This window comes from Triticum urartu, chromosome 2A (assembly GCF_056163025.1).
Source record: "Triticum urartu cultivar PI428250 chromosome 2A, HENAU_Tu73, whole genome shotgun sequence".
NCBI lineage: Eukaryota > Viridiplantae > Streptophyta > Magnoliopsida > Poales > Poaceae > Triticum > Triticum urartu.
In genome coordinates, this window is record NC_141874.1 from 578,284,025 (window position 1) to 578,306,034 (window position 22,010).

The window sequence follows — 22,010 nt, forward strand, 5'->3', positions numbered from 1 at the left end:
AACAACATCCTGGGGGAGTTTTGTTTGCAATTATTTTGATTTGATTTGAGCATGGGACTGGGCATCCCGGTGACCAGCCATTTTCTTGTGAATGAGGAACGTAGTCCACTCCTCTTGAGAATAACCCGCCTAGCATGGAGGATACAGATAGCCCTAGTTGATACATGAGCTATTCGAGCATACAAAACATAATTTTTATTTGAAGGTTTAGAGTTTTGCACATACAAATTTACTTGGAACGGCAGGTAGATACCGTATATAGGTAGGTATGATGGACTCACATGGAATAACTTTGGGGTTTATGGAATTGGATGCACAAGCAGTATTCCCGCTTAGTACAAGTGAAGGCTAGAAAAAGACTGGGAAGCGACCAGCTAGAGAGCGACAACAGTCATGAACATGCATTAAAATTAATCAACACCGAATGCAAGCATGAGTAGGATATAATGCAGCATGAACATAAATATCGTAGAGGCTATGTTGATTTTGTTTCAACTACATGCGTGAACATGTGCCAAGTCAAGCCACTCGAATCTTTCAAAGGAGGATACCATCCCATCATACCACATCACAACCATTTTAATAGCATGTTGGCACGCAAGGTAAACCATTATAAACTCCTAGCTAATTAAGCATGTCATAAGCAACTATAATCTCTAATTGTCATTGCAAACATGTTTCTTTCATAATAGGCTAAATCATGAACGATGAACTAATCATATTTACAAAAACAAGAGAGGTCGAGTTCATACCAGCTTTTCTCATCTCAATCAGTTCATCATATATCGTCATTATTGCCTTTCACTTGCACTGCCGAAAGGTGTGGATAATAATAATAGTGCACGTGCATTGGACTAAGCTGGAATCTGCAAGCATTCAATTCATGGGAGAAGACAAGGTAATATGGACTCTTTGTTAGATCAACAATAATGCATATAAGAGCCACTCAACATTTTCATTATGGTCTTCTCCTCTCGACCCCCAAAGGAAAGAAATAAAACAAAACTATTTGCACGGGAAATCTCCCAACAAGCAAAATAAGAACGAGAAATCTTTTTGGGTTTTCTTTTAATTACTACTACTACATGCATGGAAAGTAAACTAGTTAAAAGCTACAAGCAATTTTTTTGGTTTTTCTTAAGATTTTTCAAACACATAAGAAGAAAGAGAGAAAATGAAAATAACCTAGCATGAATGATACAATGAAAAAGTATGAGCACCGACAACTGGCATGTGTGTGTGAACATGAATGTAATGTCGGTGAGAAATACGTACTCCCCCAAGCTTAGGCTTTTGGCCTAAGTTGGTCTATGCCCATGGATGGCCTGGTGGGTCTCCGAAGTTGAAGCTGGGGTCGTACTGAGATGCATGAGCTATTGCCTGAAGAGCTGCAGCTTGGAGGCGGGCTGCCTCCGTCCTCCTCTCGTACTCGTCCGCCTCCTCCCTGGTTATAACATATCTCCTTTTTGCCTGAAAGTCAAAGAAAGTAGGAGCAGGGAGAGCGACATGATAGGTGCGTCGTCTGTCAAAGATTAGTCGGTACTGGAGGGACTGATTGTTCCTCTCAACAAACTGATGATGAACCATAGCATTATAATCTAAATAAGTAGGAGGCAACTCAATATCATATCCATGTATGGGTACCTCAAGAAAATCAGCTAAACGGGTTGCATAAATTCCACCAAAGAAATCTCCATTAATTCTATTATTATGCAACCTACGTGCAACAATGGCCCCCCAAGTTATATTATCTATCTCCTAATACATCACTCTTGAGAACACTAAGATCTAGAACACACATGTGACATGCCTCATCCTTGCCATTTATGCATCTACCTATAAAGAAAGCGAAATAATGTATAGCAGGAAAATGAATGCTCACTATGGTGGCTTGCGTTATTTCTCTAGATTCCCCCACAGTGATACTAGCAAGAAAATCTTTATATTCAGATTTACGAAGTTCACTAACATTACCCCACTATGGGAGTTTACAAGCAGTATTAAAATATTCTAAGTCCATGGTATAAGATTTATCATAAATATCAAACAGGACAGTTTGAGAATTGCGTGATGATGTAAATTCAAACCTTCTCACAAAGGAATCAGTGAGGTAGTAGTACTGACGACACTTATCTGCCTCGAAGCTCTCAAGATCAGCGTTACGCACATATGCGTCAAATTCCTCCTTGATTCCTGCTCGAACCATGAAGTCCTCTGATGGCCATTCACAAGGCCGCACTTGAGCCTCCCTTGGTAGTTCATTGTCCGGCTCGCGTATTGCGGGCCTGGGTCCTTGCTTCCTTGAGGAACCACCTTGGTACATTTTCCTAAACATATTTCTTCCTCTGAAAAATTTCTGAAATTTTTAGTAACTTAAAATAAAATTGAACCAAACTCAACAAGATTGATAGCAACTACTCCTACAAGTGCCTAGAGGCTATATCATGCATTAAAACTACTTTTGACCACATAAATTTGACATGCAAGCTCAAGAACAAGGTCATCTAAAAAGCAAAAATTTGCAATGAATAAAGCACTAGAACAAAAACTAATTGGACCATTGGAGGAGTCACTACCAAAGAACAATCCCCCAAAGCAGTTTTGTGAGAGGAGCTTTGAGCAAGGAGATCGAGAATGGCAGCAAGACAAGCAAGAACTCGGGTTTGAGCTGGCTAGTGATTTTTTCTGGAGCAAAACGAAGTGTGTGGATGCAAGGATAAGTGGAGGGGACCCACGTGGGGTCCACGAGGCAGGGGGGCGCCCTCCACCCTCGTGGGCACGTGGCTGCTCCCTCTGCTGTGTTCTCAATGTCAGATATTCTCAAATATTTTAGAAAAATCATATTTAATTTTCAGGGCATTTGGAGAACTTTTATTTTCGGGGTATTTTTTATTGCATGAATAATTTAGAAAACAGACAGAAAATACTATTTTTGCTTTATTTAATATAAATAACAGAAAGTAAAAGGAGGGTACAGAGAGTTGTGCCTTCTAACTTCATCCATCTCATGCTCATCAAAAGGAATCCAGTAACAAGGTTGATCAGGTCTTGTTAACAAACTCATTTCGAATAACATGAAACCGGAGAAATTTTGAATAACACTAGGTTACCTCAATGGGGATATGCACATCCCCAACAATAAGAATATCATATTTCTTCTTGACAGTAGGAAGAGGAAATTCAAAACCTCCAATAGTGATTGTTGAAATTTTTCTAATAGAATTGATACTGTGGACTTGAGGTTGTTTCCTCAGAAAGTGTGCCGTATGCTCATTACCATTAACATGAAAAGTGACATTGCCTTTGTTGCAATCAATAACAGCCCCTGCAGTATTAAAAAAGGGTCTACCAAGGATAATCGACATACTATCGTCCTCGGGAATATCAAGAGTAACAAAGTCCGTTAAAATAGTAACGTTTGCAACCACAACAGGCACATCCTCACAAATACCGACATGTATAGTAGTTGATTTATTAGACATTTGCAAAGATATTTCAGTAGGTGTCAACTTATTCAAATCAAGTCTACGATATAAAGAGAGAGGCATAACACTAACACCGGCTCCAAGATCACATGAAGCAGTTTTAACATAGTTTCTTTTAGTGGAGCATGGTATAGTTGGTACTCCTAGATCTCCAAGTTTCTTTGGTATTCCACCCTTAAAAGTGTAATTAGCAAGCATGGTGGAAATTTCAGCTTCCGGTATCTTTCTTTTATTAGTAATAATTTCCTTCTTGTATTTAGCATAAGGGTACATTTTAAGCATATTAGTCAAACACATACGCAAAAGATAGGTCTAATCATTTCAGCAAAGCGCTCAAAATCCTCATCATCCTTTTTCTTGGATGGTTTAGGAGGAAAAGGCATGGGTTTCTGAACCCATGGTTCTCTTTCTTTACCGTGTTTTCTAGCAATGAAGTCTTTCTTATCATAACGTTGATTCTTTGATTGTGGGTTATCAAGATCAACAGCAGGTTCAATCTCTACATCATTATCATTGCTAGGTTGAGCATCAACATGAACATCATCATTAACATTATCACTAGGTTCATGTTCATTACTAGATTGTGTTTCAGCATCAGACATAGAAATATCATTGGGATTCTCAGGTGTGTCAACAACAGGTTCACTAGAAGCATGAAAAGTCCTATCATTTTTCTTTTTCTTCTTCTTAGAAGAACTAGGTGCATCTACATTAGTTCTCTGAGAATCTTGCTCAATTCTCTTAGGGTGGCCCTCAGGATACAAAGGTTCCTGAGTCATTTTACCCCCTCTAGTCACAACTCGAACATCATTTTCATTGTTCTTATTATTTAATTCATTGAGCAAATCATTCTGAGCTTTAAGTACTTGTTCTACTTGAGTGGTAACCATAGAAGCATGTTTACTAATAAGTGTAAGTTCACCTTTAACTCTAGCCATATAATCACTCAAGTGTTCAAGCATATCAACATTGTATTTCAATTGTCTACCAACATAAGCATTGAAGTTTTCTTGTTTAACCATAAAGTCATCAAACTCATCCAAGCATTGGCTAGCAAACTTAGTAAATGGGATTTCACATTTATCAAATCTATAGAGAGAATTTACCTTTACTACCTATGTCGGGTTATCAAGACCATGTATTTCTTCAATAGGTGGTAAATTCTTAACATCTTCAGCTTTAGTACCTTTTTCTTTCATAGATTTCTTTGCCTTTTGCATATCTTCAGGACTGAGAAATAGAATACCCCTTTTCTTTGGAGTTGGATTAGGAGTTGGTTCAGGAACTGTCCAATTATTTTCATTAGGCAACATATTATTCAATAGCAATTCAGCTTGATCAACAGTTATTTCCCTGAAAACACAACCAACACAACTATCCAGGTAATCTCCATCGGTTAGTCCATTATAAAAGATATCAAGTATTTCATTTTTCTTAAGAGGATGATCAGGCAAACATTAAGTAATCGGAGAAGCCTCCCCAAGCTTGTGGGAGACTCTCTTATTCAATTTACACAACATTATATATTTCCCTTAAGGAAGCTTGTTTCTTATGAGCGGGGAAATATTTAGCGGAGAAGTAATAAATCATATCCTGGGGACTACGCACACAACCAGGATCAAGAGAATTAAACCATGTTTTAGCATCACCCTTTAATGAGAACGGAAAAAACTTAAGGATAAAGTAATAGCGAGTTTTCTCATCATGAGTAAGCAGGGTGGCTATATCATTTAATTTAGTAAGATGTGCCACAACAGTTTTAGATTCATAGCCATAAAAAGGATCGGATTCAACCAAAGTAATTAACTCATGATCGATAGAGAAATCATAATCCTTATCAGTAATAAAGATAGGTGAAGTAGCAAAAGCAGGGTCACATTTTATTCTAGCATTCAAAGACTTTTCTTCGAGCTTAGCTAATAATTTCTTAAGATCAGATCTATCATTGCAAGCAAAAAAGTCTCTAGCAGTTTCTTCATCCATAACATAACCCTCAGGCACAACACGCAATTATATCTAGGGGGAGAATCTTCATCATCACTTTCATCAATATTATCAGATTCAATAATTTCATTCTCTCTATCCCTAGCAAGTTGTTCATCAAGAAATTCACCTAGTGGCATAGTAGTATCAAGCATAGAAGTAGTTTCATCATAAGTATCATGCATAGCAGAAGTGGGATCATCAATAACATGCGACCTATCGGAATCAATAGTAGCAGTAAGTGTCGCAAGTTTACTCAAAACAGAAGATGAATCAGTGCAGAGCTAGATGGCAGTTCCTTACCTCCTCCCGTAGTTGAGGAAAAAATCTTGGTTCTTTGATCTTTCAAGTTCTTCATAGTGATCAACAGATATAAATCCCAAGTGACTCAAAGAACAGAGCTATGCTCCCCGGCAATGGCGCCAGAAAATAGTCTTGATAACCCACAAGTATAGGGGCTCGCAACAGTTTTCGAGGCTAGAGTATTCAACCCAAATTTATTGATTCAACACAAGGGGAGCCAAAGAATATTCTCAAGTATTAGCATCTGAGTTGTCAATTCAACCACACCTGGAAACTTAATATCTGCAGCAAAGTGTTTAGTAGCGAAGTAATATGATAATAGTGGTAACGGTGGCAAAAGTAATATTTTTGGTTTTATAGTGATTGTAATAGTAGTAATAGAAAAGTAAATAAGCGAAGAACAATATATGAAAAGCTCGTAGGCATTGGATCGGTGATGGAGAATTATGTCGGATGCGATCAATCATGCAACAATTATAACATAGGGTGACACAGAACTAGCTCCAGTTCATCAATGTAATGTAGGCATGTATTCTGAATATAGTCATACATGCTTATGGAAAAGAACTTGCATGACATCTTTTGTCCTACCCTCCCGTAGCAGCGGGGTCCTATTGGAAACTAAGGGATATTAAGGCCTCCTTTTAATAGAGTACCGGACTAAAGCATTAACACATAGTGAATACATGAACTCCTCAAACTACGGTCATCACCGGTAAGTATCCCGATTATTGTCACTTCGGTGTTAACAGATCATAACACATAATAGGTGACAGACTTGCAAGATAGGATCAAGAACTCACATATATTCGTGAAAACATAATAGGTTCAGATCTGAAATCATGGCACTCGGGCCCTAGTGACAAGCATTAAGCATAGCAAAGTCATAGCAACATCAATCTCAGAACACAATGGATACTAGGGATCAAACCCTAACAAAATTAACTCGATTACATGATAAATCTCATCCAACCCATCACCATCTAGCAAGCCTACGATTGAATTACTCACGCACGGCAGTGAGCATCATGAAATTGGTGATGGAGGAAGGTTGATGACGACGGATTCCCCTCTCCGGAGCCCCAAACAGACTCTAGATCAGCCCTCCCAAGAGAGATTAGGGCTTGGCAACGGCTCCGTATCGTAAAACGCAATGAATCCTTCTCTCTGATTTTTTCTCCCCGAACATGAATATATGGAGTTGGAGTTGAGGTCGGTGGAGCGTCAGGGGGCCCACGAGGCAGGGGGGCGCACCCAGGGGGTAGGCGCGCCCCCACCCTTATGGACAGGATGTGGGCCCCCTGACATGGATTCTTCTTCCAGTATTTTTATATATTCCAAAAATAATCTCCATTGATTTTCAGGTCATTCTGAGAACTTTTATTTCTGCACAAAAATAACACCATGGCAATTCTGCTGAAAACAACGTCAGTCCGGGCTAGTTCCATTCAAATCATGCAAGTTAGAGTCCAAAACAAGGGCAAAAGTGTTTGAAAAAGTAGATACGATGGAGATGTATCAAATGGTAGGGCGGGCGACGAGGCGAACCACGCGGGGGTCTTGCCACAACGGCTTTCAGCGACGCCGGCAAGCAAGGACTGGAAGCACACAGGTCTGAGATGCCGTGGCCTTGACCATCAAGATTTCAGCAAGCTAGGTAAGCTTGAAGGGGCGCAGCTACCCAGCTGCCGGGCCGGAGCATCCAGCTGGAGGACGCCGTTAGGAAAGGGCACCGGAGGGACGCGGGCCTGTAGCTGCCAGGGCCAGAACAACACCAGCAAAGACCTGCCATGAAGGGCCCCGAGTCAGCCCCAACCGCGTACACCTCGCTGCCACCACGCGAAAGCCACCTCCGTGGATTGGGAAGGGGGAGGGCCGCCGGAGACAAGGGGGACGTCTGCACGGGAGGGCGGGGCGCTTGTTGGGGAACGCAGTATTTCAAAAAAAATTCCTACGATCACGCAAGATATATCTTGGAGATGCATAACAATGAGAGGGGAGAGTGTGTCTACGTACCCTCGTAGACCGAAAGCGGAAGCTTTGAGTAACGCGATTGATGTAGTCGAACGTCTCCGCGATCCAACCGATCAAGTACCGAACGCATGGCACCTCCGCGATCTGCACATGTTCAGCTCGGTGACGTCCCTCAAACTCTAGATCCAGTTGAGGCCGAAGGAGAGTTTCGGCAGCACGACAGCGTGTTGATGGTGATGATGAAGTTACCGACACAGGGCTTTGCCTAAGCACTACGACAATATGACCGATGTGGAAATCTGTGGAGGGGGGCACCACACACGGCTAAGAAATCAACTTGTGTGTCTATGGGGTGCCCCCTCCCCCGTATATAAAGGAGGGGAGGAGGAGGAGGGCCGGCCTCAAGGGGCACGCCCAAAGGGGGGATTCCTACTCCTAGCTAGTAGGAGTAGGTTTCCCGCTTTCCTAGTCCAAGTAGGAGAAGAAGGAAGGAGAGGGAGAGGGAGAAGGAAAGAGGGGGGCGCCGCCCCCTCCTAGTCCAATTCGGACCAGCCCATGGGGGGCGCGATGCCTCCCCTTGTGGCCCTTCTCTCCTTTCCATTAAAGCCCAATAAGGCCCAATACTTCCCCCGGTGAATTCCCGTAACTCCTCGGTTCTCCAAAAAATACCCGAATCACTCAGAACCTTTCCGATGTCCGAATATAGCCTTCCAATATGTGAATCTTTACCTCTCGACCATTTCGAGACTCCTCGTCATGTCCATGATCTCATCCGGGACTCTGAACAAACTTCGGTCATCAAATCACATAACTCATAATACAAATTGTCATCGAATGTTAAGCGTGCGGACCCTACGGGTTTGAGAACTATGTAGACATGAACGAGACACATCTCCGGTCAATAATCAATAGCGGAACTTGGATGCTCATATTGGCTCCTACATATTCTACGAAGATCTTTATCGATCAAACCGCATAACAACATACGTTGTTCCCTTTGTCATCGGTATGCTACTTGCCCGAGATTCGATCGTCGGTATCATCATACCCAGTTCAATCTTGTCACCGGCAAGTCTCTTTACTCGTTCCGTAATGCATCATCCCGTGACTAACTCATTAGTGACATTGCTTGCAAGGCTCATTGTCATGTGCATTACGGAGAGGGCCTAGAGATACCTCTCCGATACACAGAGTGACAAATCATAATCTCGATCTATGCCAACTCAACAAACACCATCGGAGACACCTGTAGAGCATCTTTATAATCACCCAGTTACCTTATGACGTTTGATAGCACACAAGGTGTTCCTCCGGTATTCGGGAGTTGCATAATCTCATAGTTATAGGAACATGTATAAGTCATGAAGAAAGAAATAGCAATAAACTAAACGATCATAGTGCTAAGCTAACGAATGGGTCTTGTCCATCACATCATTCTCTAATGATGTGATCCCATTCATCAAATGACAACACATGTCTATGGTCAGGAAACATAACCATCTTTGATTAACGAGCTAGTCAAGTAGAGGCATACTAGGGACACTTTGTTTGTCTATGTATTCACACATGTACAAAGTTTTCGGTTAATACAATTCTAGCATGAATAATAAACATTTATCATAATATAAGGAAATATAAATAACAACTTTATTATTGCCTCTAGGGCATATTTCCTTCAGTCTCCCACTTGCACTAGAGTCAATAATCTAGTTCACACCATCATGTGATTTCACACCAATAATTCACATCTTTATGTCATTAGTTCACATCTTCATGTGATTAATACCCAAAGGGTTTACTAGAGTCAATAATAGTTAACATCGCTATGTGATTAACACCCAAAGAGCGATCATGTTTTACATGTGAGAGAAGTTTAGTCTACAGGTCTGCAACATTCAGATCTGTATGTATTTTGCAAATTTCTGTGTCTACAATACTCTGCACGGAGCTACTCTAGCTAATTGTTCCCACTTTCAATATGCATCTAGATCGAGACTTCGAGTCATCTTGATCGGTGTCAAAAGCTTGCATCGACGTAACTTTTTATGACAAACTCTTTTATCACCTCCATAATCGAGAAATATTTCCTTAGGCCTCTAAGGATAATTTTGACTGCTGTCCAGTGATCTACTGCTAGATCACTATTGTACTCCCTTGCCAAAATCATGCTAAGGTATACAATAGGACCGGTACACAACATAGCATACTTTATAGAACCTATGACTGAGGCATAGGGAATGACTTTTCATTCTCTTTCTATTTTCTGTCGTGGTCGGGTTTTGAGTCTTTACTCAACTTCACACCTTGCAACACAGGCAATAACTCCTTCTTTGACTGTTCCATTTTGAACTACTTCAAAATCTTGTCAAGGTATGTACTCATTGAAAAATCTTATCAAGCATCTTGATCTATCTCTATAGATCTTGATGCTCAATGTGTGAGAAGCTTCACCGAGGTCTTTCTTTGAAAAAATCCTTTCAAACACTCCTTTATGCTTTCCAAAAAATTCTACATCATTTCCGATCAACAATATGTCACTCACATATACTTATTAGAAAGGTTGTAGTTCTCCCACTCACTTTCTTGTAAATACAGGCTTCACCGCAAGTCTGTATAAAACTATATGCTTTGATCACACTATCAAAGTGCATATTCCAACTCCGAGAGGCCTGCACCAGTCCATAAATGGATCGCTAGAGCTTGCACACTTTGTTAGTACCTTTAGGATTGACAAAACCTTCTGGTTGCATCATATACAACTCTTCTTTAATAAATCCGTTAAGGAAAATGATGTCTACTACACAACCTTCTTCTTGTAGAGGTTGTTGGGCCTCCAAGTGCAGAGGTTTGTAGGACAGTAGCAATTTTCCCTCAAGTGGATGACCTAAGGTTTATAAATCCGTAGGAGGCGTAGGATGAAGATGGTCTCTCTCAAGCAACCCTGCAATCAAATAACAAAGAGTCTCTTGTGTCCCCAACACACCCAATACAATGGTAAATTGTATAGGTGCACTAGTTCGGCGAAGAGATGGTGATACAAGTGGTATATGGATGGTAGATAAAGATTTTTGTAATCTGAAAATATAAAAACAGCAAGGTAACTAATGATAAAAGTGAGCACAAACGGTATTGCAATGCTAGGAAACAAGGCCTAGGGTTCATACTTTCACTAGTACAAGTCCTCTCAACAATAATAACATAACTGGATCACATAACTATCCCTCAACATGCAACAAAGAGTCACTCCAAAGTCACTAATAGCGGAGAACAAACGAAGAGATTATGGTAGGGTACGAAACCACCTCAAAGTTATTCTTTCCAATCAATCTGTTGGGCTATTCCTATAAGTGTCACAAACAGCCCTAGAGTTCGTACTAGAATAACACCTTAAGACACAAATCAACCAAAACCCTAATGTCACCTAGAACTCCAATGTTGCCTCAAGTATCCGTGGGTATGATTATACGATATGCATCACACAATCTCAGATTCATCTATTCAACCAACACATAGAACCTCAAAGAGTGCCCCAAAGTTTCTACCGGAGAATCACGACGAAAACGTGGTGCCAACCCCTATGCATAGGTTCATGGGTGGAACCCGCAAGTTCGTCACCAAAACATACATCAAGTGAATCACGTGGTATCCCATTGTCACCACAGATACGCATGGCAAGACATACATCAAGTGTTCTCAAATCTTTAAAGACTCGATCCAATAAGATAACTTCAAAGGGGAAACTCAATTCATTACAAGAGAGTAGAGGGGGGGGGGAGAAAACATCATAAGATCCAACTATAATAGCAAAGCTCGCGATACATCAAGATCGTACCACCTCAAGAACACGAGAGAGAGAGATCAAACACATAGCTACTGGTACATACCCTTAGCCCCGAGGAAGAACTACTCCCTCCTCGTCATGGAGAGCACCGGGATGATGAAGATGGCCACCGGAGAGGGATTGCCCCCTCCAGCAGGGTGCTGGAAAGGGTCTAGATTGGTTTTCGGTGGCTACGGAGGCTTCTGGCGGCGGAACTCCCGATCTATTGTGCTCTCTGATGTTTTTAGGGTATATGGAGATATATAGGTGGAAGAAGTACGTCAGGGGAGCCACGAGGGTGGAGGGCGCGCCCGGGGGGGGGGGGGGGGTGGGCGCGCCCCCTACCTCATGGCCTCCTAGAAGCTTCCCTTACGTGGACTCCAAGTCTTCTGGCCTTCTTTTGATCCAAAAATAAGTTCCGTGAAGTTTCAGGTCAATTGGACTCCATTTGGTTTCCTTTTCTGCGATATTCTAAAACAAGGAAAAAACATAAAACTGGCACTGGGCTCTGGGTTAATAGGTTAGTCCCAAAAATGATATAAAAGTGTATAATAAAGCCCATAAACATCCAAAACAATAGATAATATAGCATGGAGCAATCAAAAATTATAGATACGTTGGAGACGTATCAGCATCCCCAAGCTTAATTCCTGCTCGTCCTCGACTAGGTAAATGATAAAAACAGAATTTTTGATGTGGAATGCTACCTAACATATTCATCATGTATTTCTCTTTATTGTAGCAAGAATATTCAGATCCATGAGATTCAAGACAAAAGTTTAATATTGACATAGAAATGATAATACTTCAAGCATACTAACTAAGCAATCATGTCTTCTCAAAATAACATGGCCAAAGAAAGCTATCCCTACAAAATCATATAGTCTGGCTATGCTTCATCTTCACCACACAAAATATTTAAATCATGCACAACCCCAATGACAAGCCAAGCAACTGTTTCATACTTTTGATGTTCTCAAACTTTTTTCAATTTTCACGCAATACATGAGCGTGAGCCATGGATATAGCACTATAGGTGGAGTAGAGTGGTGGTTGTGGAGAAGACAAAAAGGGAAAGATAGTGTCACATTAACTAGGCGTATCAACGGGCTATGGAGATGCCCATCAATAGATATCAATGTGAGTGAGTAGGGATTGCCATGCAACGGATGCACTAGAGCTATAAGTATATGAAATCTCAAAAAGAAACTAAGTGGGTGTGCATCCAACTTGCTTACTCATGAAGACCTAGGGAAATTTGAGGAAGCCCATCATTGAAATATACAAGCCAAGTTCTATAATGAAAGATTCCCACTAGTATATGAAAGTGATAACATGAGAGACTCTCTACTATGAAGATCATGGTGCTACTTTGAAGCACAAGTGTGGTAAAAGGATAGTAACATTGTCCATTCTCTCTTTTTCTCTCATTTTTTTTCTTTTTCTTTCTCTTTTTTTATTTGGGCCTTTTCTCCCTTTTTATATGGTCTCTTTTCTTTCTTTTTTTATTTTTTTATTTTTCATCCGGAGTCTCATCCCGACTTGTGGGGGAATCATAGTCTCCATCATCCTTTCCTCACTAGGACAATGCTCTAATAATGGTGATCATCACGCTTTTATTTTTCTTACAACTCAAGAATTACAACTCGATACTTAGGACAAGATATGACTCTATATGAATGCCTCCGGCGGTGTACCGGGATGTGCAATGACTCATGAGTGACATGTATGAAAGAATTATGAATGGTGGCTTTGCCACGAATACGATGTCAACTACATGATCATGCAAAGCAATATGACAATGATGAAGCGTGTCATAATAAACGAAACGGTGGAAAGTTGCATGGCAATATATCTCGGAATGGCTATGGAAATGCCATGATAGGTAGGTATGGTGGCTGTTTGGAGGAAGATATATGGTGGGTTTATGATACCGGCGAAAGTTGCGCGGTACTAGAGAGGCTAGCAAAGGTGGAAGGGTGAGAGTGCGTATAATCCATGGACTCAACATTAGTCATAAAGAACTCACATATTATTGCAAAAAATTATTAGTTATCGAAACAAAGTACTATGTGCATGCTCCTAGGGGGATAGATTGGTAGGAAAAGACCATCGCTCGTCCCCGACCGCCACTCACAAGGAGGACAATCAATAAATACATCATGCTCCGAATTCATCACATAACGGTTCACCATACGTGCATGCTACGGGAATCACAAACTTCAACACAAGTATTTCTCAAATTCACAACTACTCAACTTAGCATGACTCTAATATCACCATCTTCATATCTCAAAACAATTATCAAGTATCAAACTTCTCATAGTATTCAATGCACTCTATATGAAAGTTTTTATTATATCCCTCTTGGATGCCCATCATATTAGGACTAGTTTCATAACCAAAGAAAATTACCATGCTGTTCTAAAGACTCTCAAAATGATATAAGTGAAGCATGAGAGTTCATCTATTTCTATAAAATAAAACCATCGCCGTGCTCTAAAAAGATATAAGTGAAGTACTAGAGCAAACAACAAACTACTCCGAAAGATATAAGTGAAGATCAATGAGTAGTCGAATAATTATGAAACTATGTGAAGACTCTCTAACATTTAATAATTTCAGATCTTGGTATTTTATTCAAACAGAGAAAAACTAAATAAAATAAAATGACGCTCCAAGCAAAACACATATCATGTGGTAAATAAAAATATAGCTCCAAGTAAAGTTACCGATGAACGAAGATGAAAGAGGGGATGCCTTCCGGGGCATCCCCAAGCTTAGGCTCTTGGTTGTACTTGAATATTACCTTGGGGTGCCTTGGGCATCCCCAATATTAGGCTCTTGCCACTCCTTATTCCATAGTCCAGCGAATCTTTACCCAAAACTTGAAAACTTCACAACACAAAACTTAACAGAGAACTCGTAAGCTCCGTTAGCGAAAGAAAACAAAACACCACTTCAAGGTACTGTAATGAACTCATTCTTTATTTATATTGGTGTTAAACCTACTGTATTCCAACTTCTATATGGTTCTCTTTTACTATCCATAGATTCATCAAAATAAGCAAACAACACACGAAAAACAGAATCTGTCAAAAACAGAACAGTCTGTAGTAATCTGTATCTAAAGAAAACTTCTGGAACCCCAAAAATTCTAAAATAAATTTCTGGAAGTGAGGAATTTATATATTAATCATCTGAAAAAAGAATTAACTAAATATCACTCTCCAATAAAAAATGGCAGCAATTCTCGTGAGCGCTAAAGTTTCTGTTTTTACAGCATGATCAACAAGACGTCTCCCAAGTCTTCCCAAAGGTTCTACTTGGCACAAACACTAATTAAAAGCATAAGACCACATATAAACAGAGTCTAGATGCATTATTTATTAATAAACAGGAACAAAAAGCAAGGAACAAGAATAAAATTAGGTTGCCTCCCAACAAGCGCTATCGTTTAACGCCCCTAGCTAGGCATGATGATTTCAATGATGCTCACATAAAGGATAAGAATTGAAACATAAAGAGAGCATCATGAAGAATATGACTAGCACATTTAAGTCTAACATACTTCCTATGCATAGGGATTTTTTGAGCAAACAACTTGTGGGAACAAGAATCAACTTGCATAGGAAGGTAAAACAAGGAGAACTTCAAAATTTTAAGCACATAGAGAGGAAACTTGATATTATTGCAATTCCTACAAGCATATGTTCCTCCCTCATAATAATTTTCAGTAGTATCATGAATGAATTCAACAATATAACCAGCACCTAAAGCATTCTTTTCATGATCTACAAGCATAGAAATTTTATTACTCTCCACATAAGCAAAATTCTTCTCATTCGGGATAGTGGGAGTATCATAAGAGACTTGGATACTATAAATTGTTTCCACATTAAAAGAGTAATGTTCAGAAAAGGGGTAACCATAATCATGACAAGTTTTATAAATATAATCCTCATTACTTTTTATAGCATATGTATCATCACAATAATTATCATAAGTAGGAGGCATGTTATTATCATTATAAATTTGCATATCAAAACTTGGGATACTAAAAATATCATCTTCATTAAGCATAGCATACCCAAGCTTGGGACAAACATTAATTGCAGAAAATATATTGTCAAAAACATCATCTTCATCAAACATAGCATACCCAAGCTTGGGCCTTTTCATATTATAAGCATAATCACTCTCATCATTAATAGTATGGATAGCACCAATAGTATAGCAATTATCATATTCTTCCAAGCAAGTGCGAAAAAGATTTCCAAGATCATAAGAAGTATCATTATCTTCCACAATTACATTTTCATGAGGCACAATAGTAATAGGAGCAGCATTATTTGAGAGAGATATCTTTTTACCTCTCTTCCTTTTTCTTTTCTTCTTCTTCACCACATCATGTGTGGGTTCAATCCTCTTTTTGGAGCTCCTTATTAATGAGATTGGTTGAATAGGAGGCTCCTCCTCGTTACCTGATTCATCATAAGAAATAATAGAAGGATATTGGGAAGTCTCTTCCCTTTCATTAGTATTCTCTTCATCTTTTATTTGCTTTCTTTTCTTTATGTAATTGGCAATATAAGGATTTTCAATACAATTCACCGCACAATACATATAAATTTTCTCTAGATCAAAATCAAGAAATCTATGAAGATTAAACTTTGGAATACCCTCAGTTATACGTTTCATTTCCTCATACCCCAAAAGAAGACTAAGCTCTTTATGATGCTCAAGGGTAATCAAATTGTCACAATTTTTGGATACGATTCGGTCATGAAACAATTTGCATTGGAGATTTAAATGACCATGTTCATTGCAAAGTTCACAAGGGGTGCGAAAAATATTGAATTTTTTCGCACAATCATCAAGACTTTCTTGCAACAATTCAGTTTCTAAGTACTTATGCCTCTTGCAATATCTGTCTTCCCTATTTGGTGTGTACTTACAAACCCAATGCACTCCACAAAAATTGACATGTTTATAGGAGACATTTTCATCATAACTAGTGCAATCATCATTAGTATCATGGATATTCAAAGAATTCGTACTAACAACATTGCAATCATGCTCATCATTCAAATATTTAGTGCCAAACATTTTATAGATTTCTTCTTCTAGCACTTGAGCACAATTATCCTTTCCATCATACTCACGAAAGATATTAAAAAGGTGAAGCGTATGAGACAAACTCAATTCCATTTTTTATAGTTTTCTTTTATAAACTAAACTAGTGATAAAACAAGAAACTAAAAGACTCGACTGCAAGATCTAAAGATATACCTTCAAGCACTCACCTCCCCGGCAACGGCACCAGAAAAGAGCTTGATGTCTACTACACAACCTTCTTCTTGTAGACGTTGTTGGGCCTCCAAGTGCAGAGGTTTGTAGGACAGTAGCAAATTTCCCTCAAGTGGATGACCTAAGGTTTATCAATCCGTAGGAGGCGTAGGATGAAGATGGTCTCTCTCAAGCAACCCTGCAATCAAATAACAAAGAGTCTCTTGTGTCCCCAACACACCCAATACAATGGTAAATTGTATAGGTGCACTAGTTCGGTGAAGAGATGGTGATACAAGTGGTATATGGATGGTAGATAAAGATTTTTGTAATCTGAAAATATAAAAACAGCAAGGTAACTAATGATAAAGTGAGCACAAACGGTATTGCAATGCTAGGAAACAAGGCCTAGGGTTCATAATTTCACTAGTGCAAGTCCTCTCAACAATAATAACATAATTGGATCACATAACTATCCCTCAACATGTAACAAAGAGTCACTCCAAAGTCACTAATAGCAGAGAACAAACGAAGAGATTATGGTAGGGTACGAAACCACCTCAAAGTTATTCTTTCCAATCAATCCGTTGGGCTATTCCTATAAGTGTCACAAACAGCCCTAGAGTTCGTACTAGAATAACACCTTATGACACAAATCAACCAAAACCCTAATGTCACCTAGATACTCTAATGTCACCTCAAGTATCTGTGGGTATGATTATACGATATGCATCACACAATCTCATATTCATCTATTCAACCAACACATAGAACCTCAAAGAGTGCCCCAAAGTTTCTACCGGAGAATCACAACGAAAACGTGTGCCAACCCCTATGCATAGATTCATGGGTGGAACCCGCAAGTTCGCCACCAAAACATACATCAAGTGAATCACGTGGTATCCATTGTCACCACAGATACGCACGGCAAGACATACATGAAGTGTTCTCAAATCTTTAAAGACTCAATCCGATAAGATAACTTCAAAGGGGAAACTCAATTCATTACAAGAGAGTAGAGGGGGGAGAAAACATCATAAGATCCAACTATAATAGCAAAGCTCGCGATACATCAAGATCGTACCACCTCAAGAACACGAGAGAGAGGGAGAGATCAAACACATAGCTACTGGTACATACCCTCAGCCCCGAGGAAGAACTACTCCCTCCTCGTCATGGAGAGCACCGGGATGATGAAGATGGCCAGCGGAGAGGGATTGCCCCCTCCAGCAGGGTGCCAGAATGGGTCTAGATTGGTTTTCGGTGGCTACGGAGGCTTCTGGAGGCGAAACTCCCGATCTATTGTGCTCTCTGATGTTTTTAGGGTATATGGAGATATATAGGTGGAAGAAGTACGTCAGGGGATCCACGAGGGGCCCATGAGGGTGGAGGGCGCGCCCAGGGGGGTGGGCGTGCCCCCCTACCTCGTGGCCTCCTCGAAGCTTCCCTTACATGGACTCCAAGTCTTCTGGCCTTCTTCTGATCCAAACATAAGTTCCGTGAAGTTTCAGGTCAATTGGACTCCGTTTGGTTTTCCTTTTCTGCAATATTCTAAAACAAGGAAAAAACATAAAACTGGCACTGGGCTCTGGGTTAATAGGTTAGTCCCAAAAATGATATAAAAGTGTATAATAAAGCCCATAAACATCCAAAATAGTAGATAATATAGCATGGAGCAATGAAAAATTATAGATACGTTGGAGACGTATCAGAACACAGTTTTGACATCCATTTGCCTGATTTCATAAAATACAGCAACTGCTAACATGATTCAGACAGACTTTTAAGCATCGATACGAGTGAGAAAATCTTATCATAGTCAACACTTTGAACTTGTCAAAAACCTTTTTGTGACAATTCGAGCTTTGTAGATAGTAACACTACTATCGGCATCCGTCTTCCTCTTGAAGATCCATTTATTCTCAATGGCTTGCCGATCATGGGGCAAGTCAATCAAAGTCCATAATTTGTTCTTTATACATGGAACCCATCTCAGATTTCATGGCCTCAAGCCATTTTGCAGAATCTGGGCTCATCATCGCTTCCTCATAGTTCGTAGGTTCGTCATGGTCAAGTAACATGACCTCCAGAGCAGGATTACCATACCACTCTGGTGCAGAACGTACTCTGGTTGACCTACGAGGTTCGGTAGTAACTTGATCCGAAGTTTCATGATCATCATCATTAACTTCCTCACTAATTGGTGTAGGCATCAATGGAAGTGATTTCTGTGATGACCTACTTTCCAATTCGGGAGAACGTACAATTACCTCATCAAGTTCTACTTTCCTCCCACTCACTTCTTTCGAGAGAAACTCCTTCTCTAGAAAGGATTCATTTTTAGCAACAAAGATCTTGCCTTTGGATCTGTGATAGAAGGTGTACCCAACATTTTCTTTTGGGTATTCTATGAAGACGCACTTCTCCGATTTGGGTTTGAGCTTATCAGGCTGAAACTTTTTCACATAAGCATCGCAACCCCAAACTTTAAGAAATGACAGCTTAGGTTTCTTGCTAAACCACAGTTCATACGGTGTCATCTCAACGGATTTTTAGACGGTGCCCTATTTAACGTGAATGCAGCTGTCTCTAATGCATAACCCCAAAACGATAGTGGTAAATCGGTAAGAGACATCATAGATCGCACCATATCTAATAAAGTATGGTTATGACGTTTGGACACACTATTACGCTGTGGTGTTTCAGGTGGCGTGAGTTGCGAAACTATTCGACATTGTTTCAACTGAAGGCCAAACTCATAATTCAAATATTTCGTCTTCGCGATCAGATTGTAGAAACTTTATTTTCTTGTTATGATGATTCTCCACTTCACTCTGAAATTCTTTGAACTTTTCAAATGTTTCAGACTTGTGTTTCATTAAGTAGATATACTCATATCTGCTCAAATCATCTACGAAGGTCAGAAAATAACGATACCCGCCGCGAGCCTCAACACTAATCGGACCGCATACATCGCTATGTATTATTTCCAATAAGTCAGTGGCTCACTCCATTGTTCCGGAGAATGGAGTCTTAGTCATCTTGCCCATGAGGCATGGTTCGCAAGCATCAAATGATTCATAATCAAATCATTCGAAAAGTCCATCCACATGGAGTTTCTTCATGCGCTTTACACCAATATGACCTAAACGACAGTGCCACAAGTATGTTGCACGATCAGTATCAACTTTGCATCTTTTGGCATCAATATTATGATGAATATGTGTATCACTACGATCGAGATTCAATAAACCATTTATATTAAGTGTATGACCATAGAAAGTTTTATTCATGTAAACAAAACAACAATTATTCTTTGACTTAAATGAATAACCATATTGCAATAAACATGATCCAATCATATTCATGCTCAACGCAAACACCAAATAACATTTATTTTAGGTTCAACACTAATCCCGAAGGTAAAAGGAGTGTGCGATGGTGATCTTATCAACCTTGGAATCATTTCCAACACACATCGTCACCTTGCCCTTAACTAGTCTCTGTTCATTTTGCAACTCCTGTTTCGAGTTACTAATCTTAGCAATTGAACCGGTATCAAATACCCTGGGGTTACTATGAACACTAGTAAAGTACACATCAATAACATGTATATCAAATATAATTTTTTTCACTTTGCCAAGTATTTGGGGTAGTTCGGCTTCCAGTGACCATTCCCTTTGAAGTAGAAGCACTTAGTTTCAGGCTTAGGTCTAGCTTTGGGCTTCTTCACAGGAGTGACAACTTGCTTGACATTCTTCTTGAAGTTCCCTTTCTTTCCCTTGCCCTTTTAGTTGAAACTAGTCGTCTTGTTAACCATCAACACTTGATGTTTTTTCTTAATTTCTACCTTCGCCAATTTCAGCATCGCGAAGATCTTGGGAATCGTTTCCGTTATCCCTTGCATATTATAGTTCATCACGAAGTTCTAGTAACTTGGTGATAGTGACGAGAGAACTCTGTCAATCACTATCTTATCTGGAAGATTAACTCCCACTTGATTCAAGTGATTGTAGTACTCAGACATTCTGAGCACATGCTCACTAGCTGAGCTATTCTCCTCCATCTTGTAGGCAAAGTACTTGTCAGAGGTCTCATACCTCTTAACACGGGCATGAGTCTGAAATACCAATTTCAGCTCTTGGAACATCTCATATGCTCCGTCGCGTTCAAAACGTTTTTGAAGTCCCGGTTCTAAGTCGTAAAGTATGGCGCACTAAACTATCAAGTAGTCATCATACCGAGCTTGTAAAACGTTCATAACGTCTGCATCTGCTCCTACAAAAGGTCTGTCACCTAGCAGTGCATCAAGGACATAATTCTTCTGTGCAGCAATGAGGATAATCCTCAGATCACGAATCTAGTCCTCATCATTGCTACTATTATCTTTCAACTTATTTTTCTCTAGGAACATATCAAAAATAAACAGGGAGCTATAACGTGAGCTATTGATCTACAACATAATTTGCAAATACTATTAGGACTAAGTTCATGATAAATTAAAGTTCAATTAATCATATTACTTAAGAACTCCCACTTAGATAGACATCCCTCTAGTCATCTAAATGATCACGTGATCCATATAAACTAAACCATGTCCGATCATCACGTGAGATGGATTAGTTTTCAATGGTGAACATCACTATGTTGATCATATCTACTCTATGATTCACGTTCGACCTTTCGGTCTCAGTGTTCCGAGGCCATATCTGCATATGCTAGGCTCATCAAGTTTAACCCGAGTATTCCGTGTGTGCAAAACTGGCTTGCACCCATTGTATGTGAATGTAGAGATTATCACACCCGATCATCACGTGGTGCCTCGGCACGCCGAATTGTCGCAACGGTGCATACTTAGGGAGAACACTTATACCTTGAAATTTTAGTAAGGGATCATCTCATAATGCTACCGTCATACTAAGCAAAATAAGATGCATAAAAGATAAACACCACATGCAATCAAAATATGTGACATGATATGGCCATCATCATCTTGTGGCTTTGATCTCCATCTCCAAAGTACCGTCATGATCTCACCGGCATGACACCATGATCTCCATCATCTTGATCTTTATCAACGTGCCATCACATGGTCGTCTCACCAACATTTTCTTTTGCAACTATTGCTATCGCATAGCGATAAAGTAAAGCAATTA